Raw genomic sequence first — 25,539 nt, 5'->3', positions numbered from 1 at the left:
AGGAAACCAACCAAGATGAAAGCTATCTCAGACTAAAGAGACAGCTGTTCTGCCCCAACCAGCTCTGTGCTGTTAAACACAGAGCAAGAGGAGGAGAGGGACTTACAATTACATCAACCTGCCATCAGTGTCTAGTTAGAGAACAATCAGCGAGCCCCTAATCAAATTCTAAAACTTTTTATTCCTTTTATTTCTCACTGGACTACATTAGGAGGTAGCCTAATAGTGGCTTGAGGAAATTCGGGCAGGAGTGATTCATATTTTCATTTTTTAACACTTAAAAATATGCATTTATTAGTTTAAGTTAATAAATTAATTTGACAGGAACCAAAAGGCTAGTTTTCATCTAAATATTAGAGATGTTTCAGTGTTCTGAGGACTACAACCATGCATGAGACTGCACCTTTGACATCATAAAGACACGCCAACAGTCGTCTTTCTGGTTTTCCATTCACAAATAAAATACATACAGTCTAGGTAGAAGCACTGGTTAATACTTTCTGAATATCCAAGGAATATACCAGAAAGGAAACTTCAGTCACCCCTTTAAGAATAAAGGCCAACATAATGTGAGCCTGTAGCCCACCCATACCGATGGGAACCAAACCACTATTTACTCTGCTGCCTCAGAAGGACAGTCCAAAGATTTCCTATCTCCAGTAATTACCACATCTCCATTTTAACTCTTGCTCACATAAATGGCAGTCTGCTCACCACTTCCAAAACCAACTGATCCCAAGTGCTCATTAGTGGAAAAGAAACAAAACCTGTCCAAACTATTTCAACGTCCCCTTCATTTGTTTATTTATAAGTTTTTTTACATTTACGTCACACCAGTTTAAGCACTGGAATTGAGCTTAATTTATTCAATTGCAGCACAGAAGGGAAAACTGCACCAAACTCCATCCATTTTTAAACTGTAAGCAGAGCAGGCTAAAACAGGAAGGAGGGAGATGTGATTATCTCTTTTGTCAAAGGTTGTTTCTTTCATTGCTTTAACCTCAGAGTCTTCTAAAATAATTTGAAATATATAATATGCATTCTCACTTAAACTGAACCCTTGAGAGCTATGAGATGTTGGAAGAATAACCTTTGATGCATTTTGCATTTTAAAGCTGCTCTTTGCAGAATTATGAGAGGTACACTTTATCCTCAACCTTGAGATGTGCAAAGTATGAAACTTCTGTAATCATCACTTATCATCTCTTTTCACCTCTAAAGGACCATATAGTAAAAAAAAAATATATATATATATATATATAGATATATATATATATATCTATATATATACAAATATATATCTATATATATATATATATATATATATACAAATATATATCTATATATATCTATCTATATCTATATCTATCTATCTATCTATCTATCTATCTATCTATCTATCTATCTATCTATATATATATATATATATATATATATATATATATATATATATACATACATACATACACACACACATATATATAGTGTATTGATTTCTAAGATAAGCTGATGCTACTTTCAGCTCTTTGCACACATTACATGCAGACACCCAGACAGACAAAAAATTTTGATAGAGCCGGAGGTTTTAGTTGAGCTGATTATTTCAACAGCTGGCTGTCTGAATAAATGAAATCAGAGATATTCAAAATCGAGAAGAACTCAAAATCTCCACAAATGTTGATGTTAATCAAGGTCTGCACATGCTCGTTAAAACTGAAACAGTCTGATATTTTTGTCAAATGATGAGGTGTCTTCATCCAGCCTCTCCCATTTTATCATTGATTTTATTTACTTTTTGTTTAATAAGGGATTTCCTCTAATTCATTTCCCTCACTTTGTTCCTTCCTATAAACCTCCCTTGCCAAACAGTGATGATGAATTAGCAGTCAGGCTTGTTCCAGGAAGATGGAGTAGGTGGAACAGCTACCTGTGATTGCAATGATGCTCAGGAGATGAAGAACATTTATAGACTAAAAAAAAAAGAGAATCAGAGCTGATTATCCACTTAAACAAGAAACAAACAAGATCAGTGAAGCTGAATCAAACACTGAAAGATGATTCTCACACACAAGGATGGATTTACAGGATGTGAATCATAAGGTACAAATGATGCTTTCACTGAACATTTAGAATATGCCTATGTTACAGTTTCATATACTTTATAGACCATTATTTCATTGACTAATGACATTTTGTCAGCTAATACATTCCAAATCAATGCACAGAAATGTGCCCACACACCCAAGACTCCCTGTAAAAACTCATCATTGAATCAGAAGCTCTAAACCTTATACTTGCTGCAGAAGTAACACTCTTTCCAAATTGGCACACATGACACTTTTTTTAACTTAAAACACAAAAACACATCCAAACACTGATTGCATTTCAGATAGTTACAGTGTTTTGTCAAGGTAGGCTACTCAGAGATGGGTAAAGAAAATGTTTAATTCAGTTGCAGTAATCAAATCCAATGAAAAACAATAATAATGAACATTCCCACATTCTGGTCCTACTTCTGTTTTAAATCAATGTTCAGTGCAAATAAATTACATGTACAACAAACATTTTTCTTTGGATTGAGTGACTGTTGGTAGCAGATGGCAGATTCTTGCAGTTGGCAAAATTATATTTCTCATCAGGTTTGGGAATCAAACAAAAGCGAATAAAATCATGTTTGTATGAATGCGAGAGTGAATTGTTGTTGTTCTCTTTGTGGAAGCCCTGAGACTGTCCATTGTTTAGCCTGTCTCATGCACAAAGTGAGCTCCAGCCTTTGTTGTCATAATAAAAAAATCATATACACTGCAGGACTTTCATTGTCACATCACTATGAATGAAAACTGACCTTCTGAGAGGGAAGTCCGTTTTTTTTTACGTTATATTCAATGCAACCGTAGCACAGACTTAACATATAGAGCCAGATCACCTACAGTACCTTTCTCTTTTGGTAAATGTTCTTCATAATAACCTGCTGACGTAAATGGCACAATGTCTTCTATTACACAGGTGGACAGTGTGACAGAAGCAGAACAACTGACACAGTTTTACAAAGTTCTTATTTTGCGTCCTATCTATGTGGGGAGTAAAAGCCTGGTGAGTGGGTATCGATTGGTATCCCCGGCTTTGGAGCTGTCTCATTGTGGCCATAAGGAGCCGGTACCCTCACACGACTATGAACAAGCTGTGCACCCAACACAAAGCATATTCTGGCTGTTAGCATTAAGCAAGTAATACGACGGAATTACACCAGCCACAATTTTTAACTTTGGGCTGTGCAGCCTGACAACATGCAGCACTCTTGTTTCCTCTCATACCCGCTGATCTTCACATTTTTCCCATCCCGACCCTTGTTAATCATAGTATCATAGAACAGAAGGCAGAAAATTGTAGAAACGCAATCACTGGTTACTGTCCTCCCACTGTTATATTACAACATGGTGTTTCTTTGTTGTGATAAGCCCAACACATGAAGTGTCCCTTCATAAATGATGAAAAAGAAGAAAGAAGATCATCAATAGCTAGTTAAAGGCGTTGGTCTCTCTGTTTACCCATCTGGAAAAACACCAGCCACCAATGTGAAGGCTCATTAAATTTAAACTGCACTTGGAAAATTGACATTGCATTAGAAACACTTTTAGAATAGCCTGAAATGATTGTATTTTTAAACCTAGACAACAATAGCTTTAAACTGCAGGAATTATATACAAAGAATAACAATTCATATCTGCAATGCATTACTGATGTTACAGGAACAAGTAACATGTCTGAATGTCACCATTAAAATCTTTTTTTTTTACCTCAGTGGTGTTGTTGACACCAAAGCAGCTTATTTGTCTATCTTTCTAACCACAAACTGCAAACTGCATTTGTCTCTAATTGTGACAAGTGCACTGTTTTCATATTGAAAGAGGCAGTCAGCATACATAGATTACTAATACATTGACCAGCCAACACGTTAATACCAGCTGGTGGTTTTAATTATTTTTTTCTAAAAATATTAGGAACTAATAAATACTGATGTATCATTAAGGGTTAACATCTGTCAGCACAGAAATTGACTAAAGCTCCAACTTTATCAATAGTAAACTTTGACCCTTATTTTTTTTATTAATTTCTTTACATTTTTTGCTATAATTATGACTTTCTATTCTTTGAAATACATGGTAAAGTACTTTTACTTGTGTACTTTAAGTAAAATGTAGATCGTCTGCTTAGTAATTTTAAAGCTTTGAAGTGGTTCTGTACTTGGGATGGATTTGTGTGCTTCTACCACATTTTGCGGCATATGGGACTGTGTAGCTGCAGACTGCTCTGTCCTCAGTCGTGGTGGTCTTAATAATGTCTTCCATGACATTATTAAGAGCCCCAGTGTTAATGTTGTAGCTCATCGATGTAGTACCCAGTAATGATCTACATCTGGGACACCAAGTGATTGCATATAATGATAAATATTACCTGAAACATTAGCATAATGTCTCCACATTATCTGTGTACTGATTTACATCATTAAGCACTTAGTGATTTGACCTTTAAAACACTCATGTTTGAAGTTAGTTAGTAGGTTGGTCTTAATATGTGTAGCATTGTACATCATGCAAAAGTCTTACCTGGTTTCTAGCTCTCCATGTGAAGAGATCACAGACATTGGAGAGGATGAAAAAACAATGACTGTACAGTAGGAGGCTGTAAATGTTCACTGAATGTTCCCCATTCAAGACTGAGATCAAGTGAGTTTTTACCTAAAATTTTTTAGGAGCAGTTAAGTCACGAATAAATGAAACATAAAATATGTTATTATAACCAGAAGAGCAATTATAATATTTTGAAAAGTACAACTCCAATAATAAAGGAACTAATAATAAAAATGAAATGACAGATACATCTTAATGGAGCCGTTCAGGTAAAAATGGTAAACTGGTAAAGCACTTAGGGCTATATATATATAACAGTACATCAAAAACCCATTATGGACCCTAATCTGAAATAATCAAAAATATTAAATAAAGATAATGGATTGTGTTAAAATCTGCTGATCAATCTGCATTCGTCGATTTTTCTTTTTCCTTTAGGATTATCCTGTGAGTTCAGGGTCAATGCAGCAGATCATTTGTCCCAATGTTGATTTGGTCTTTGACAAAAGCAAATGTAAAACCTTATCATAAATGCTGAAAATAAAACACAAATAACGGGGAACTTTTCAGACGCACATGAACAAAAGACCAAAAATACTACTACAATTTATTTTAAAACAAATAAAGAAACTGCATTGGTCTCTCTTCGGGTTATTCAATGGACAACAGCAGACTCATAAAAATTATGCGGTAATGCATTATTAATTTACTTAGTATTGACTCAGTCATTGCTACTACATGTGTGCTTTTTTTTAACTTTACTGTTGGGAGTCATATAAACACTTTAAAACCCAAGCTTCCTTTTGAAATGAATCTATCAGTATTTATTATAAATAGTAAAAACAACAAAAAAACAAAAAGAAAGACAGAAGAAAGAAATCACTAAAAACAACACTATGCCACTTAAATCACTACAGTTAGAATGTGGAGATGCTAGTAATGTTTCAGATCCTTTGTAGCCTGTGTACCTATGTCAGTAGCCTACATCATTACTCGCATTACTAATCTATAGAAGAGGACTGATACTTTCGAAACGGTGCTTTTTTCACACTTACAAGAATCATTCACATGATCTCAGAACTTGATCTTGTTCTTATTTGACCAACATATTCAGCTTTACTCGTATCTAAACATTAACTAAACTCAAATATGGACATATGGAAAACCTTACTAACCTTACTTACCCTGCTGCCAGTTCGACACAAACTCTGGACAAGTTAAAGACAATGAGTGGATGAATGCTAAATTAATAATTGTTTAAATGAGAAACATTTTGGAGCAATATTGATTTTATACAACTTTCAGTGGAACTTTCAATTACACCCCTGCCACTACTCATTTTAATAAGGAATTTAAAGCACACAGACAAAGCTAACAATGATGTAAAAGCCTTTGACAATCCTTTAACTGTCACACATACAAATACGATCTCCAGCAGCGGTACCTAGTGAATTTTTACACTTTGTATCTGGGAGCACAGATACAGTACAAGCAACTAAAGCCTCTGCAGGGAGTCTGGAAATATCCAAAGGGACAGGGTGATGAGCTCTGATTTCTCTTAGAGCTTTTGTATGTGTGTGTGTACTGTAGTAAGGAAAGAAACTGTTGTGTCACAGCATCACTGTGGCAGAATAACATTATATGCTGCCGTTGATCCCATTTATCATTTTCCCTTAAGGACTGATCTCTTAAGACACGCTTTCCGTGTCCGTCCAGGCGCTCATCCCTCATCCTCTATCTCTCTGTATTTCTCTCTTCTCTCTTCACTTTTCTTTTGCTCTCACTGGTGTTCGTTCTATAAACCTCCCACACAGAAATACACTCCTGGTATAGTGGGGAGGATACTGACAAGGGTTACACACCTTGATCCAAATGAGGGGGTGGTTTGTTTGTTCTGTGGAGAGATGGAGACAATAGAAAATCTTTTTTTTTTTTCGGTTTCTTTATTGTATTTTGCTAAAGGCTTTACATGAAAAACTGAGGACAGGATTTTCCCAGAAAGATCATGTTAAGATCTCTGGCTTGAAAGTAATTAAATATAATTTACAAATGAATGTAGCTGACTACGTAAAAAAATGAAAGGAAAATTACAAACCAATTGCCATAACCATTTGCTTATGATATTTGATTTATCATGAAAAGTAATAATCAAGCTACGTATGTGTAATATTGCATATATATATATTTTTCCAACAATGCAGCAGTGACTGTTGTCTATCCAGTATGCAGGTATACTTTTTGAATATGTAGTCTGGAGGCCTCATCCTCCCTGGAGAATTGAAGCATAGAATAAATATACACTAAATAGCTCTTGAAAAAATGTCATCTAAACAACCTCCAAATTGACAGACTTATAGCCGCGACAAGCAAAGAACTAACCTTTGATCACAGGCAAGATAGTTTGAAGGGAGTGTCCAAAGATAAGAAATGATCTGTTTATGATCATGTCACTGACCATTCAGAGACCACTAGTAATTTGACAAAGAGGGTAAAACACACCTTCAGTTAGCTGAGCAGTCGCCACAAATGTTGATGTGGAAAATGAGAAAATAAAATAGAATGGTCGTCTTACCTGAGAGACGAGCCACCCTCAGTGGCAGCCAACATTATAAGGTGGCAACTATGGTCGACATGTGCAAGACACTTAATACACTGTAGTATGTAGTATACAAGTAAAGGTATATAAGTGTATAAGTAAAAACCTTCTAAACTGCTGTAATTTGTCTAAGACACAAGACAGATGTTTTGAGTGCCTGGTGGATCAGTGGTCGAGCATTGCTTTGGGCTATAGAAGGCCGCTGGTTCGAATCCCACCACACAAGGTGAGGCCCCACCCAGCCACCAAGGGCAATGTCGGTGCCGGTCCCGAGCCGAAATAAAAAAAATTAATAAAAAATGGGAGGGTTGCGGTAGGAAGGCCATATGGTGTGAAAACTCATGCCAAAATCAAAATGCGGACCACGCTGTTCCGCTGTGGCGACCCCTGAAGGGACAAGCCGAAAGCCGGTGATCTTGACATTTCATCTTTCTGCCTCAGTGTTTGCCTTTTGTTCATGTCTTACACCAGTTGAGTAGAGAAATTCACACCTTTCCATCACATCCCTCTCCTTTTTTGTGATGTTTAACATGCTGCAGGCTTGTTGCAGAGACACTGACCATTTCAAAAGGCGTTATACCAAACCACTGTGCACTTCTCAAGTGTGATTCTACTCTCAGCTGTTTGGCTTTCTACTGTCAGCTCTTCATTTTTTTCTTAATGCATTTTTATCACCCATTATCCATTAAAAATCCATTATAAGTATGCACACTGAAAGGCAGAGACTAAATTTGTCTGAGATCTTCACTTATTTTCCATTAAGATCTGTGATTCACTGTGACAGTTCTGCTATAACAACCTGGCAGAGAATGTGGTTGAATTTGTTTGAGGCTTATTATTAACCCGCAAACAGTCTGACAGTAATTTCAAACGTGATAGCAGAAGATAACTTAAATGCATGCTTAAAAAAGTCACTTCACAGATAGGAATTATTCAGTGCGTGATACATGTCAGCTTAATATTTTATTCATTAGAGGCAAAATGGTACATTGGTCTCACACCTCTAAAATCCTCAGTCACTTCTTCCAAATCTTTAAAAGTAGGCCTATTTTGATTTAAATGGGTTTGAATTTAAATGTCTCTTTTCAACTTTGGCAGTAGTTGTATTATTAGGACTGTGACGTGCATTTCCTACAAGTTACTACAAAATGGTAAATACTCTGCCGTTAATTCTTGGCTGCACTTCCTAATAACCTCAGTGGTCTTGAAGCAGGCTGTCTGCTCCAGATGGGTCTCACAGATGTGAGGCTGAGGATTGTACAGATGCATCTCAGATACATGCAATAAAAGCATGTTTCTATAGCTGATGTACAGAACTCTCAATAATGTAAATTCACTACCTAAGTATCCCAGGCGGTGGTTTATTATCTGCTCATTAGACTTTTCAAAGACAGAAAAGTATGGGACTTATTGATACACTATCAAAAGAAGCTGCAGACACGCGTGTTCGCCAGTCTTCTTCAGAGAGGAATGCTTCCGTCTATTCACAATGACTTGTGTAAAGTACTTGTACTTGAGGAAAACTCGTCTTTCAGATGTCTCCTTGTGAGAGTATATTCAGAGTTATATTCTGCATTGAAAGTCATCTTTTAAAATGAAGTAGCCATAAATTGCAGAGCCGCTGTACTCTTCTTGTCATGGACGGAATAAGAGCTTAATCAGAAAGATTAACAAAATCAAGACACACCACACTCTAATTAATATTATTATTATTTGTTCAAAATAACACAATGTAAGAGCAGCAGCTTGCTGTCTTTTGTATTATGTATAAGGCAACTACTGAATCACTGTCATGATCCGGCACTCATACTCACTTCCTGTCTTTTATTTTATACCCATTTTCTCCACTTTCTGTTCCCGGTTCATTTCTCCAGCTTCACCATTGTTTTCACCTGTTCCCCTGCTTTTTTAAACCCAGCCCTCCCCTCTGTTCCCCGTCAGATCATTGTCTTTGTTATCCATGCAACACCATGTCTTTCAGTTTACCTGTTTCATGGTTTTTGGACTCCTGACTGTTCATTTTGAACTTTGCTACCTGTATCTTGGTCTAAGGTTTGGTTGTAGTTTTGTCTTTATATTTTAGCTCTGTCTCACTGTTTTCGTTGTTAGTTGATTGTCACCCGCTTTATTTTTCATACCAATTTTCCACCTGCTTTGTTTGTGCACATTCATTACGTAGTGTTCCCTTCTACGCCTTTTTAAATTGTTTATTGTTCCTAGACCCGCTTGATCAGTGTTCAAGTGCCAACCTAAGTCCATGTTTTGACCGCCTACCCAGCCTAGTCTTTGTTTCATTCATTATTCCTCTCTTGTTGTTCTGTTTTAATAATATCACCTATATCCTACATCCCTCACCCTGTGTTGCTTTTGGGTCCATATGCAAAACCTTGACACTAACCATAAAGGCCATTATATAAACATTCATAATTTCTCTGAACAATTGCATTAAAATGTACATGTGGGAGGTACCTGCTCTGACTCTGATTCAGGGTGAGAAGCTGTCTTCAAATATGCTGGACACAGACACTGAGCTCTGTTTGGGTACATGAGACTGAGAAAGGTTAGATCACATGGAGTAGCACTAGCTTGGATGATGGTCACACACACTTAGAAAACTGTTGTGGACAATCTGGGAGTCTGCTGTCAATCACGCTCTCGGAAAGGAAGACAAAAACACTGGTAATGACATTGTGTTCTTCCGAGTTGAATATTTTCCGATTGGCCTGAAAAAACAGTTGATGCTTAGAGCGAAGAAATGCAGAGCACACCCAACACAAGCACCATGCAACACTCTCACTTAAAACAATTAGATTAAGCTGCTCAAGGCTGCTAAAAGAAATGCATGTAACATCATAGTCCTAGCAATATAAACACAAATTAGTAAATAAAATTTTAAAAAGTCAGGTTATGTTCAAAATGCTGTGTTAAGCTTCCTGTGGTTCCACTGCATTACATTACACAGTGGAATTATTGCAAGTGACATTGAACACAAGAAAGCCTCAGCATGAGAATAACTTTGTAAATTCAGGGATTACTGCAGCCACAGCTTAACACTATCATGTCTGACAGAAGAGCTACAGTTTCAGATCAACAGAGCAAAAACAGTGTTATGGAGACACAAGCTGTGTTACTGAATCAACCAGTCTGTGTTCAAACATTGTATTTTAAATTCTTAAGGTAGTCGATTTGTTTTAAAAGATAATTGTAAAGAACTACCTACATGTTCTCATCCCACAGCAACATATTGACGCTTCAAATTGTGCTGCTTTTTCTTTTGGCGCATCGTTTTGATGCCAAAAGCTACTCTTTGGCGTCACTATTGAACGCTCCAGGACCACCACTATTTGATGCCGTGGGAACAACTGCATCTGTTATTGATGCACTTTGGTGTCTGTGTTGGACGCTTCAGGAATATCACCTTTTGACATGACAAGAATGACTATATATGCACAAAAAACCTACTTTAGGGTTGGGCACAAATACTTCAGAGTAAGAAAAATTACATGAAAACAAAACGCTACAAACATATAGTGACTTAATATAGCAACCACATTGTGAAACTATCTATAAAGGGAAAAACACCTCACACTGGAAAAGTCCTGTTTCTTGTTGCACTATCCCCAACCCTGTCCAGCTCCTGATGAAAGTTTTTCCTCTTCATATTTTATGTCATTGATTTAGGCGTCAAATACTGAATCTCTGGAGTTTTCAATTAGATACACTAAAAGCTCACAGCATCAATCACCGACGCAAATGGGCAACTTCAGCGTCAGCACGTAACGCAGAAGGTCTTGACAAAGCGATGCTATTTAACGCCTTGGGAATGACAACGAGCTGAAAGAACCTAATAACATCTGGGAAAAGTCACATTGCTATAATGAGAAACAAAAGCCAGTCCAGGTCCTATTGAAGCGTCGGTTATGAGGGCAGTTGTTTCAAGATGAAAATACCGAGTTTGATTCAATTTGATTTTCTAGACCGTACAAATCTTCTGTCAAACTATGAAATAATTGTGAAACAGAAGTATGCGGCGTGCTTTGGTTTTACGTAATTAAAACTATTTATTTTGTTACAATGTAAAAAAAACTAAATTTCAGGCAGGCAATGGTTTTTAGAGTGACTTGTGTGGGGGGTGGGTTTTTTTTAATGCAGCAGTGTGTTTTGTAATTAACCATATCTGTTACAGACACCTTCACTCACTTAACTGCAGACACTAAAACATTGCATAAATATACCGATAAGATGCATATTGAGAGGTGTTTAATCCAGCTCTGTGACTGACTATCACTGCTCAGTACCGGCTGGAACAGCCGCTGAAGGTACGGCTTGGGCATGGAAGAGAAACAAAGCAGATATGTGCAGATTTGATAACACAAGGAAGAACACACAAATGGTAAATGAGGTGGGAGCTTTTCTTCACACAATATGAGCTCATTCCATTGACACTAATAGGTGAAAAACTGCAGTTTTTGAACGGTAAAAGCTTGTGCTTAACATGAGTAGTCTTTTTTTTTTTTGTATGGAGATTTTTGAAAAAACAATTCATTTAGAAAATGACTGAATATATTTGTTAAAACAGGTTCCCGATCAGACACAGAGATACCATATGGATTATGGATATGAATATGGATAAAACACTGCATAAAGACAGTGAACAGTATTTCTAATTAATCCATTGAAATATTTCCTAACAACAGACCTTTGCACTCGGTTGGACAGCTGGAGCTTCACAGTGTCAGATAAAAAGATGTATACTGTGTCTATTATTAATGTTATGCTTTTATTTTATGGGACATAGATTGTGACAGAATGATAAAGTAACAAAATATACCAGTTTCAATTGATCTTAGGACAGATCCGCATTTCTACATTAAACACATAAACACATGTCCTTTTCTGTCCTTAGTCATAGTGCAGAAATGAAGCAAATGCCTTTTCCATGCCGTTTCCAACCTTACTGCTCAACACCCACTTGTAATTTACTGCCCAATATAATAAGCTAATTGACAAAAGTAGAGTCATAACCCAGCATGCAACTGGGTGGTCAGCTTTTAAGCCTTTTGATTAGAAGACTTACTTGATTGCCTGCAATTCCCTGGTTGCAGTTAGAAGCAATTATCTCCCCACTGATCTGTGACCATCACATAAAGAGCATCTAATCAGAACTTTGTGGTTGATTTGATTGGTTGAAAACTGTGACAGAGGACAGACACAACACAAAACATTTCCACATGATATACTGCCCCACTGGCAATACACAGCATTGCATCTCAAGACTTTCTTTCATTTCTGACAGCGTGTTGAACCGATGCTTTGAACCAACACCATGTTGCCTATAGGTGTGCATGTAAGTAGATGCAGAAGAAAGAAATGCTCTCGTAGCTTTGTGAAATGGGCAGACAAAGCAAAGAACTCAAGAGAAAAAAAAGAAGAAATTAGCATTTGACAAATTGTAAAAATCTATTTTGACTAAAACAAGGGTTTTTACAAGCTCTCTGTCCCTGAGGTTTGTTACACCACAATTCACTAAAAAACAATAAATGTTCAGTTACACAGGTGTCCACACTCTGTTTCAAATTGCTTTGGTGCATATTTAAATCGAACCATCACACCAGTGCCTGTTTAATTTTGCAATCTGTCATTGTTGTAGCACAAAAACACAATGCTCCAGTCACGCGTTCCCTTACAGCCGAGAGCTTTTGATTTTTTGATGCAAATGCACAAGGAAAAGTTGTTAGCTACATGACTGCGACCGATCACTTTATCAATGGGAAGAAAATCAATCAAAAAATAAATCAAGCTTTACCTGTTCGGTTTCTTGACGGAGCATTCACTATTCATCTACAAGAGTTTGATGTTGCTGGAGTTAGGGAATTTCAAAAAACAATCACCTGCAATTTGGAATCTTGCACATATGTGTCTGCAATATGTGCTGTAAATATGAATATGTATTAAACTGTCCTGTTTGTATCCCACTGTCAGTAAAAGATATAAAAATGTGTATTTGCTCACTGGTGCCAGAATTTCACGCCACAGTGGCACATTGCATGAAATGCTGCATCTGTTGCAGATCAGCAGATACAACATGGCTGCTTGACTGAAAGCTTTAAACTGAATATTTCTACATTTGAATATGCAAACATTTAAAGATATTTTGAGTTTTACAGTGTACAGTTGAGCCAGTTAGGCTTTTTTTTTTTTTTTTTTTTTTTTTTTATGAACAATGTCTTGAACCTCTTTCTCTTTCATGTGAGGATTCCACAGAGCTGAATGGATGACTGCATCAGAATATTATTTATATTATCAGTAATGAATTGGTAGAAATCACTGAAATTTGCATGTGTGCTTTTCCTGTGATAAGACTGTCATCCAAAACGTTGTATTTAATAGAAAAATATTGAATATTTGTCCACAAAATGTGCAAAGATGGCAGAACAGAAATAGCTTGCAACCTGAGACATGAGATTAAAAACTGAAGAGCAAACAGAACTTCGATTCATCATACTAGAAACACAGTTTTGTCTTTAAAAAAATGTGTTTACTTTCTAGGAATTTGATGTCATAGCCACATCAGAGAAAAAGGGGGAAAAAAAATCACTAAAAACCTACTTTAGAAATGTCATCATAAAATATAGATGCACTGCATTCCCCTGGTCTACGTATTCACCCACAGCCACTAAAGCCCTCCATTATTAATACCAGTGTTGCAGAATCTCCCACTGGGTGAGGTCATGCCTCATCTATTATGCCAGATCTTACTGCTTTCAGCTGGGTGGAACTGAACCGATTTTGTGTGTGTGTGTGTGTGTGTGTGTGTGTTGTGTGTGCATGTGTGTGGAGAAACACATAGTGTCTACATAGTGGAAATTACATTTTAAACAAATAACCATCCATATAAATATCATTGTCTTTTAAAGATGTGTTGCATTCATAAGATGACAATTCTGTGGGTGGATGAATGATTTCGCTACAGTGAAATTGTTTTTGCCACAACTGAAAGATATAATACTTTTCAACTGCATGAGGCAGTATTTTGTAATTGTTTTCAATGACAGTGAAGCATTTTCTTCTCTTCTTTGGCATTGCCAAGCAAGTTGTGTTTCTCTGCTCCTTCTCCTCCTGTTTTATGCAAAAGCATCCTGAATAGCTCCATTGAAAAAGCTTCAAAAGCGGGAAAGAACCCAACAACATTGGTGTTTTTTTCATTCCATCAGTCCTGTTAATTGAGCAGCCTGCTGACTGACAGCAGACTTCCAGACTGTCCCTTACTCATCCTAAAATAAGGTTTAATGACCATCACACTGCACGTTGTCTGATCGGAGCCCTAAAAGCAGGTTAGGTTATTGCTGTCGTCTTATCGTTGGTTCAAATCCACCTGTTGCCTTCCGGTGCAGAGTTTGCATAATAAATAGGTTTATTCAGGGTCCTCTGGTTTTCTCCCACAGTCTAAAGACGTGCACGTTAGGTTTAGAACTAAAGGTTCATATAAATATTTGTTCTGTCAATGACAGCTGAGAGTGGCTGCAACACCTAAATGTCTTCAGTGTGTTCATGTGATGGTGTGTATATGCATCCAGCCTGGCCATGTTCCTTCTTTATGAATAGTATATAGAACTGTACATATGTGACTAAAGGACAGTTTAAAATGATTATTCAATCTCAACTGCTCAAGACTTAATTCATTCATGCATAACTCTACAGATTGGGACATCCCATGCATGCCTCCAAAAATCTTTTTGTGGAGTGGAAAAAAAAATCACTGATCAGTGCTACTAACGTAACTAACTTGATGAAAATGTGAAATGAAAAATGAGATGGTAACATAAAACCAATCTAGTGCGAGTGCTGTGAACGTTGAAGAAACAGGATGATTGGGTCGAGCTGCTTTTTGTCCCGTCCTTCCTGACAAATTTTGACAGTTTTCAAATTGAACTATGAGGTTTTAGATCTTATTAGGACGTGACAGCAACAGTCATTCAGTGAAGTGGCTTGAAATCAGTCAATTTACCAACAGATGAGAAAGCTGACACCCACAGAAATCCACCCATCCGTCACTTCTGCAGCCTGTGCTGATATCAACACACCACACTTGAAAAAACTGACATCTTCAACTATAGCAGATTTTATTTCTGAAATTTTAACTTCATATGGAAAATGTCATTAAAACAATTTCAGCCATCTGGAAACTGTATCAAGTGTTTGCATGCACACTACTAGCATCACTGCAACACACTAGACCTGTATTTGGAAACAACATATCAATAAACAAAGAACAACAAGGATTAAGTCCACGTTGAGTAAAAATTCAAAATCTGATTATAGCTGCCAAAATACCAAGCCAAAAAGAGGACTGGGACTTAACATAAAACTCCCATCACTGCCTAATTAGCCAGCAATCTGACCCCTAATCGGACTGCAGAGCCTCCTTAGTCCACTCCCTTAAAATACTGTAACAGTGGCTGGTGACAACCTCAAAAAACTATCCTAGGGAAGGTTTTTACTGTGAAGTAGAAATAAGAAAGACAGAGAGTAAGACTGGGATGTTTGTACCTCAATCAGTAAAGGCAGCCACTGAATAACTAGTAGAATTTCCAAACAAGTATTTTACGTTTTTACTCACATTAGCACTTTGAGTATTTCAATCTCTCTCCAGAATTCTAAATGTGTAATATGTTATTCATGTACATATTTTTCCTTTAGCAACCTTAGAACATTGGTGTATTTTTCTCCATTTAAATACCCATTGTGTTCTAGGCAGATGGTGGCATCACAATAAATTCCTTTAATATCTGAAATCCCCATTTTACCAAAGTGCGCTTTCCACCAGAAATCACTGGAGAGATTGTCATTCTAAAACCTGATGATTAGGAAGAAAAAAATAAATCTGCCTCCGATTTTTGCTTGAACCAAAGTCAGGGGAATGTTTGCACCCATCCAGAAGTGTCTGAAATTAGCATGCACTGTCCTCCACCAGGCAGAAGCGCATGACCTTTTAACTTTTCAACATTTTCAAGTGCCTCTTCAGAGCATAAACATACACATGAAGGCTAATGGAAAACCTCAGTTCCCACCTCAGAATTAATAAAAAATGAACTAATCAAATAAAAAAAAGCTGCTATTTAGTATCAAAAAACATAAGCATTTTTACTTAAAGTATATACAAATGGGTCAGGGCATTTCAGTCAATACCGGTTCATTTGGTAAGTCATCAGGAAAAAAATATATTAAATATGATTTTTAATATGCAATGAAGATGATACTCATTTTGATGTAACAGTTAAGCAAATATTTTAGGAAATCCTTCATCCCTTCATATCTTTGTGTCTCAGGCTTCTCTGCTCCAAACGTGTCGTATGTAATTTTTATATTTAATTTAACGGATCCTTAATCTGTCATTTTTACATGAAATTACACGTAATCAATATTAAATAAAAAAAAAAAAACACACACTAAGGAGTTTAAGACATGCAGATCCTTACATGTGGACAGACGTGCTTGCACACCCACAATACCCGCAGCACACAGGTTGAGTCATCTGGCATTTTCTGTTCTAGACAGAAATGGGCTGTGCCAGACAATACTGCAGCACACACAGTGAATACAAATTTAGCCTCAGCTTCTTGAAACACATTCAAGGTTACACTGCACAATCAGTACACAGCAAGGAAGAAAAGAAGGGAAAAATAAAAGAAAAACTAAGAGACTGTACAACATACAGACTTTCAATATAACACCCATCCTGCTTTTACAGCACCAATTCCTCTCTTTATTGCAGGCATTCTTTAGCACCCAGTCTTCTAGAGAAGACCAGTGGGAGCACTCCCACAAAGATTTATTCTATCAGCTGCCCACAAAAATGTACTTTTCTGTCTCCTTGAGCTTCAAATGACCAACTGCCGTTTCTATGTGTTCCCCAGGGAACAGAAAACTGTTGAGGAACTCAGTATCCTTCCCTGAATTTCCATGAGAGGAAAAGTTGTGGGCCACAGTATAACCACATATCTTACCAACACCCACGAATTTAAACGGTTTTTGTGTCCAGTAGGAGCATTTATTTCACTGGTCAAATTTGAAACGTTCGGTTCATGTTTCAGTCAACATGAACGAGGCCTGTAATTCGTTTCTATATTCCATGTTATGCTGCTCTTTGCTGACTGCCAAAAGGATTATGTAGAAATTATTCTTAATTAACTTCTATCTAAAGAAGCCGCCGCTGCAAAGTGCCGCCTTGAAATAACAAATCGGGGCACAAACTCTTAGACAGCTGAGACTTAGAAATATACACACTAAGAAGCGTATAGGCTACAGTTACAGCTTCCATCACTGTAGTGACACTCAAACATGTGAGAAGACTAACTACTTATTTTCTGTTGGCGCTCATTCACATCAAGAGCATTCATCTTCTTAACAACACCAGCTGGCTGCTTCTGTAAAGTAACCGTGTGAAATGAAATCTCTTGACACTGACGTTTGCTGAAGTGGACCATGACATGGCTGATATTTTAAAAGTAGGAATACGGAGCATATTCAGAGGGTATTCAAGTCTGCTAGATGTCACTAAATCTTCTACGCGACACCTTTAAAAGCTTTCACCCTATTGTGAAAATGCAAAGTACAATGGAGGAAGTCTGGAAATGTAAGTTAATGGAACTAGGTAAACTATGAGGGTCTTACTTTACTCCTTAACGGAAGCTCCAGTGTTGTTTCAGGGCTCATGTGAGCACCATCAGGCAAAAAATCAGTAATTTTTAGTCAGTTAATAGTTAATAGTTGAATTGTGAATTGTACATGTTGACCTCGTATCAAAGATAAAAAAGTTCACTTGGCTCTATGAAGTATATGAATCTTTTATTTATATTCAACCGTAGTTGTACTAAGACAAGACAGCAAGTGGAGCTGACATTGGTATTTCACTGCTTTTGCTGTGCCCTCCAGCAAGGCACCAAACTTAATAGGTTTAGTAAACATCCTGGTGATAGGGCTAATAGCTTTATTCAAATTCAGACTGCGCTGATAAGCCTCGGGTAAGGGCAAGTATGGTGGGAATGCTGGACACAGAACAGAGAAGATCTGAAAAAACGCAAAACAGTAGAAGAGGAAGCTTAGAAATACAAATAAATTACATTTAAAGCATCAATTTGACTGAAAATCACACTTTGCTCATTTACTAATAATATAATATAAAGATTTTTTTTCCCGTCTGGTGTGAATGTCAGCGTCTTGGTTTGATTCTTAGAGCAGAGACGTATCATGCATTTCTCTAAAAATGTGTTTATCCAAACATTTAGTAACAATGTAAACAAAAGAGTTTAGCGTTAGCATTTCCTACAATATGTCTCAAAACTAAAAGTTTAAACATATATTAAAAATAGCTGCTGCCAAAACTGATCTAGTGTCTGTCAGTTACTATGATTCTTTTTAATTCTCCCCTTCTCTCCGTTAGCTGCAACCGTGTGGATGCTAGAAGTGAGAAGCCTTGAACTTGAGGCCAAGAGACTGATCCTCACATCATTTATTCATTGGTATGTGTGTGTGTGTGTGTGTGTGTGTGTGTGTGTGTGTCCAAGCACATTTGTTTTCCCTGAAGCCATTTCAAACGCCTCTCAGCAGGAAAAAAATTTAATAAAAAAATCTTGTGACTAATGCAGACAGCCCTGCTTAGTGTGGCTGTAATTCCATCTGTTCTGTATTTTCAGTCTCACACTGAAATAGAGAAAACCTGCTGCCTAAAAGACACTGGTCATGGATCCCTCATCAACTGTGGCTTCTATCTGTCTGTTATAACACTAGTGTCCAGCAACGTTTGAATACACAACACATGTCCTCTCTACATGACAAACAAGCCTTTGTTGTGATCAGGAATTAAGAAAAACAAAATGCTGTGTAATATATTACAAACTCTTGAGTTAATAAACTCTTGAGGTGATATTTGTGATAACAACAACTAAAATTATCCGTCCATAATTGTGCTACCAATAGTATAGCAGTGTTGAAGCCACTGCATGGTGTGTGTGTCAGCATGATGACTGCTGCCAGAAGTGAAGGGAAAGCAGGCATCATTAAACTGCTTGACAGCATCCATCCGAGAAGATGACACACTGATACTGATTGAAGAAGTAGTGGGAAAGACATTTGTAAGCATTTTTGTTCACTCCCTTACACACACACAAGTACACATCAACTCTACTCTGAACTATTAACTGATGTGCTTTCTTTCACTAGGAGGATATTTCCCTCTTCACCTTCATCCTTTCTATCAGGCTTCACTTGCCTGCCCAGTGAAGCTCAAACTGAATCAGACATCAGATGGCCTTTCACTTGCATTTACAGCCAGTAGAGTAATAGCGTCCAGCAGCATTTTTGTAGCCTGTGACAAAAAAACAAGCTATGGTTAAGCAAACAAAAACAAACAAACAAAAACAAACAAACAAACAAAAAATATACCCTTATACAAGGAACCTGTAAACATGGTTATGTTTTTATAAGGGACATATTGGTTCTGCTTTTCCTCTATTGAGCCACATTTTTTCTTAACCTTAACCCAGTGGAAATTGAGGAAAAGAAAAACCGTGTGTTTTACATACACAAAACATATAGAGGAATAGTTCATTATTTAAGAACACTTTACAAGCCTCTAATAAGAAAATCTGAAGCCTGTTTCACATGTGAATTTCACCATGTCAGGAGAAATCAGCCTCGGACATTGTCTGGAGTTGCGTTTCACACATGTACCAGAAAACGGGAAATTATGCGAGTGAGAAACATCCTGTCTGGAAACACTCTACTTGATCTCAGTGCGGGATCGGGGCGCACCGGAGGCAATACATGATACACAACTCCCACGGCAGTCAGTGATACAAACTTTTTTTCCATCATCCGCCCATTCGCTCGCTTTAAACCCTCCCGATACTTCGGGAAAGAGGAGTGTGCTGCATAGACAAGCTCAAGCACATAATACAGACATTGTACTGGAGGGCTTGAAGGATAAAGTCCAGATAATGTCAGGAGCATTTCAATGGGACATTTGTGTTGTAACATAGACGCCCTCCTGACAAAGTCAGGACAATTTTAGGATTCCAGTTGATGCGTGAAAACGGCTTGAGAGTCATTTTATAAATATTCTCCCTGTTTATGCAACATGTTCTGGATGTACAGAAAACTGAAAATGACATTTTCTAAATTTCAAAAGATCCTCTCACTACATCCTTTTATTAGAGTTCAGTCCACTTGCTGTGTTATAGCAAACATTTAAACATTTAAAGCTCTCAACCCGTGTCATAATTTATTATTAATGTCCAGCTGACACTGTTTTTGGCGTTCGGCACAACTTTGGGTATCGTTGTGAAAACTTGCTGCCATCTTTTACAGTAAAAGTTTTGGAAAAGTACTTTAATTTGTTGGAAGAATCTATGACAAGTTTGAAGCTGTTGGATTACAAATAGATAGCATTTGGTTTATTTGACGATATGGCACAGTTTCAGAATGACTGTAAGAGCCTGAAAAGTTTCAGCTGGGCAGCCAGGCATCCTTCCTTCTCAGTGCTGTTACTGACAGAGAAAAATATTTTATTTTAGTCTCAAGGCTTCAATAACACCTTATCCTCACACTTTGACACCTAAATCTGTGTGGGAGTGGGGTTGTGCCAAGAACAACAGGGGGGCTTCTTTGTGGAGGAGTTCAAAGAATGAAAAGTGGAATTGACATGCTAGGGGCACGATGATTTTTTTAAACAACCATTCGGTAGACAATTATTTTAGTGATTCAGGACACAATGCTTGATGAGGCTTAATTCAATTGTCTCTGGTATTTCATTTGAAAATAGCACAAACAGAATGTATCTTGGTATTAGAATAAAGTCACACATACATATTACTGAAGGAAATTCAGGATGAAGAAAAGCAAGAATACGCAAATTGGAAAAAAAACAATAGTACTAAAAAGCTACTTGTGAACGAATATAATGATATCAGTTCAAACTCTCTCCTACCAAATCCATTTTGCAGGTGACAGGAATAGCTGTTATTTCAAGGTCTGTTTTTAGCAGCTAATATCAAACTTTCAGAAGTGCAACAGTATCAATAGATTTCCTGAGCTCATCGTGAAAATAAGCAACAACATCATGCTTCGTGGTTATTCGGGTGGGAAATTAACAGCAGCAGGCAAAAGCTGGTGATACATGTATCAGCAGCAAATCAAAAAAAGAAAAAAAGCAGAGATAAGGATCATGAAAGCAAATGAACTTTCTACTTGGATACCTTGCATCAAAGGGGTGTAAATTTGCCTTTAGCTGCAAAAGAGTTTATGAAATAATGGATGAAAATCAGCATTTTAACTGGGTTTCTGCTTCAACTCATTCAACCCTGCTGCTGAATACCCATTTCTCTCTCTCTGTCCTTTGTTACCATCTAATTAGCTGATGTGTCCTGTAGGAACAGGGCCTGAGAGGACCAGGTTCAGGCTGGATCAGTGAGTGTGCCAGCTCTGCCTGGCATGGCAGCATGAGAAAATCTGCCCTGGGTTAAAATGTAAAGCAACAAATGCACGAGAAGTCAAAAGCAACGTTTTGTAGAAAGACAAGCAAACAAAATGGACAGTGGCGATGAAAGTTAATACATATAATTAACATTAGTCCTCACTTTCACTGAAAAATTATCACAGAAAATAGTGTCTACTGCAAATGGTAGAACAAAAAATCATGCACATAAAATGAGTGCATTATTCACCAAAGTCACTCTGAACTGATGGATAGAAACTCTTCAGAAATGTGTAATGTGTGAAGCAGAGGGAGAGCAGAGAGGTGAGAAAGAACCCACTGAAATCAATCATTACCTCTATGTGCATTGTGAAAGTGTGTAGGTGTGAGGCTTTTTAAGGTTGGAGGGAGCTTTATGAATCTTTTTTTTTTTTTTTTTTATGAAAGTGCACAAATATAGTGGAAAGGGAACTGATGGAGAAACTTTCTAAAGAGGACATTAGAGGCAGACAGAAGACAGAGGGAGAGGAAGACTCAACTTAAAAAACTCACAGTGACACATCAGAAATAGCTGAAACTGCTTAGAAACTCACCGTTTCACTGTCAGGGGCACACAGCATGGTGACTTTTGGCACTGAAGCCAGGGGGCCATAGTAAATTTGAAAGGCAACATCAACCCATCTTTCTCTTACAATATAGATCTGTGTCTGGAAACATGATTTATACAGAGAAGTATGAGTACTGTAAGTAGAACAGACCAGCAGTTACAAAAAAGAGAGTCAGGGGAAACAGTACTTCACCACAAGCCAAAGTGATGAAAAAAATAATTGAAACTTTTAATGTAGGCATGTGAGGCAGAGGGAGATGGCAGATGGGTGAAGAAGAACCCACTGAAACCACTATTGTATTTGAACATGTATTTGTTCTACATGTATTGTGAGGGTGTGCAGGTGTGAGGCTATTTGGAAACGGAGAGCAGACATCTCCGTCTGATTGTTCAGAGAAGAAAACATTCAAATGTAACCAGAGTTATAAAGGACCATGAAACTTCAGGAGGACAGAGGAGAGGCAGAGAATTGGGAGAGAGAACAAAGGAAGTGAGTCATCATAAATAACTAAAATCTTCAATTGAAACTTGTCAGCAGCAGAAGTATAAAGTCAGTTGCAGAAATTCATCTTGACTGAAAGTATATATTTTTTGTCTTTTCAATATTTTTTTTTTTACCATAATGCAACGCTGCCTTCAAACATAATGTAATAAAATTACATTTCTCTACAACTGCAAGTGGAAATATGTTTCTATATTAAAAATAACTGTAACCAGAATATGCCATTAACACAATGAAGATCTGATAATAAATAATTGGCACATTGCAAATATGTGGTTATTAAACATGTCAATAAAATGTCCCAGAAAATGTGTTTTTGATTTTCTACTTTGCTGCTATTTCAGTTCCTTTTCCATCCAACATAACATAAATTATTTTACTTAAACTGAGTATTAAATCCTAATTTCATGTTGATCGGACAAATAAAAAGCACAACGTTAAAGAATTTTTCATTTTAATTTTTTATGTTTACAAATAGAAAACTGAACTTATAAGCTTTGCCTGACCGTGTTGACAATTCATCAACTTTACTTTCTCCTTTCCCTGTGTTATAATTACCACAGCCGCCAGTGAGATTTCTGACTTGAAAATATAATTTTTATAAGTTCTTTGCTGTAATAACTGATGCTATCTTACATATTGAATAATGATTTAATGATTAAATGCAAGTGTAGGTGCTAAAATCACCACACAATTCACTATGCAACCACATGACTGTCAGTTACTGGAATTCCCACCTGTAGTAATATTACCTTGAGCCACAGGAAACAATACCCATGGACAGCTTCTCTATAGCTGATGATCCCTGTCTTAGCAGCCTGTCACTCTAACACATTCTGCTGCAGCGCACAGTCTAATCCACAACAGAGTTTTATCCAGAAACTCCTCCAGCAGATACTTGGCTGTGAGAAGGGAGCTGTTAAACTTGGTGAACTGTGACTGAACTCAACAAACCCTCCTCTGTGTCCACTACGGTAAGACCATCAAGCTTCAGGGATACCCTCATTCAACAGAATCAAGTGTCTATTTCTATCAAGAGATACAGTCCACAATCCCAGTGTGTCCTTTCTTGTAATCCATTTGATTAAAAAAAATAATAATAATCATATTTGTCAACAGCGAAGTGTAAAAAAACTCATTAGAACTGACGATTTTCTTTTGGTACCTTGCTAATGAAATGATACATGTGTGTTACTACTGATGTTGGGCTGATTGTGTGTGTGTGTGTGTGTGTGTGTTTTCTTGGTAGGCCACAGTTTGTTTTGATAAAAATTGGGGTGTTATGTAAACATAATGGCTTTTAAGGGGGTTAAAAACCCAAAAATATAGTTAGTATTTAATATATATTTCAGGATGAAGTGGTTGTAAAAAAATATATATATAATGTATAATATATGCATAAAGTAATATATAATACTTTTACAGCTGTTTTTAGGATGGTGACATTTTTTGTCATTAAGATCAAATGTGTGATTTTAATTTTTTTTAAATCAATTTTGCTGCCAATCATTGACCCACCTCAGGGCCTAATAATATTAATAATGAAATACTGCTTCAAATGTATTTTATAGAAATTATTTTATTTTTAGTATTTTTCAATAAAAAACAGAGGAATTATGTAAACATAATGGCCTTTAAAGGGTTAAAAAAAACCCAAAATAGAATTAATATTTGACATGTATATAGGACCTCTTACGGGTTAATTTCCTCTGATCTGTATCCTCTATCCTCTGTTTGCCAAGAGTTAATTGCAAAACAGATAAAGCCATTTTCATAAATGTAAAAATTCACTAAACTGTTTACACCCCTAATCCAAAATCAATTTGGTCCTTAAAACTATTTGCTGTTTTAAATGTATTCAAAGTTCATGTTTTACAGCAGAAAAAGATAAATAGACCGTAGACTGATAAGACAAGTGCAAATAAATCCGTTGAGCAAATAAGCACACAGTACACTGAGGTCATGTGACTTACCTGTTCACTAAATGATGCCGTGCGGCACGATTTTCACTACAAGTTATGTAAAGTGGACAAACTCTTGATGACTCGTAGTTTGTGTTGGAAGGGGTGGTGGGAGTCAAACTCCAGGAAGTGCGCTTCACACAACTTCACACATCCACCAAAGAGAGCACACCTAAATATCCCCTCCTTAGAGCGATAAAGGATGTTAAGTGACCATTACATCCCTAAGACTCCCCGCCCTAATCTCAGGCCAGGTGAAAAACAAAGACCACCCTGGAGGATAAAACTGGATCGCCTTGCCAACTTTCCCTCAGACAAAGGAGCTACGTGGATGAGTACTGAATGAGTTTCCAGCCAAGGTGAAAGGAGTCCAGTTGACATGATTCAGCCTCTAGATTACCAAAATGGGAAAACTGAGAACCTTTACTGCCATTTTTTAAATGGAAAATTAAGATGTGTGGTTTTTAGCTTCAGGTATAAACAGAAAAGACGTCTTAAAAGTCATGTAGTGTGCTGAGAATAGCATTTCAGTGCGGTGAGGGAAGTGTTTTTTAAGTAAATGCCCCACACTGTAATCTGAGCTACATGTTTAGTAGTTTAGTGCAATTCCCACTTCTCAATCACATTTGTCGATTCAGTTTGTCCTTAGCTGAGGTCTCTGATACTGCACAGGATCAAACCCCTGCACTCACTCATGCTCAGGGGTTTTGTAGTATGGCTGTGTGTAGTGTTGCCTTGTAAATGTGTATTACCCTAAATATGTTGTGTG

The sequence above is a fragment of the Channa argus genome, chromosome 6, assembly GCF_033026475.1.
Source record: "Channa argus isolate prfri chromosome 6, Channa argus male v1.0, whole genome shotgun sequence".
Taxonomy (NCBI): Eukaryota; Metazoa; Chordata; class Actinopteri; order Anabantiformes; family Channidae; genus Channa; species Channa argus.
This window is presented reverse-complemented; position numbering follows the sequence as displayed.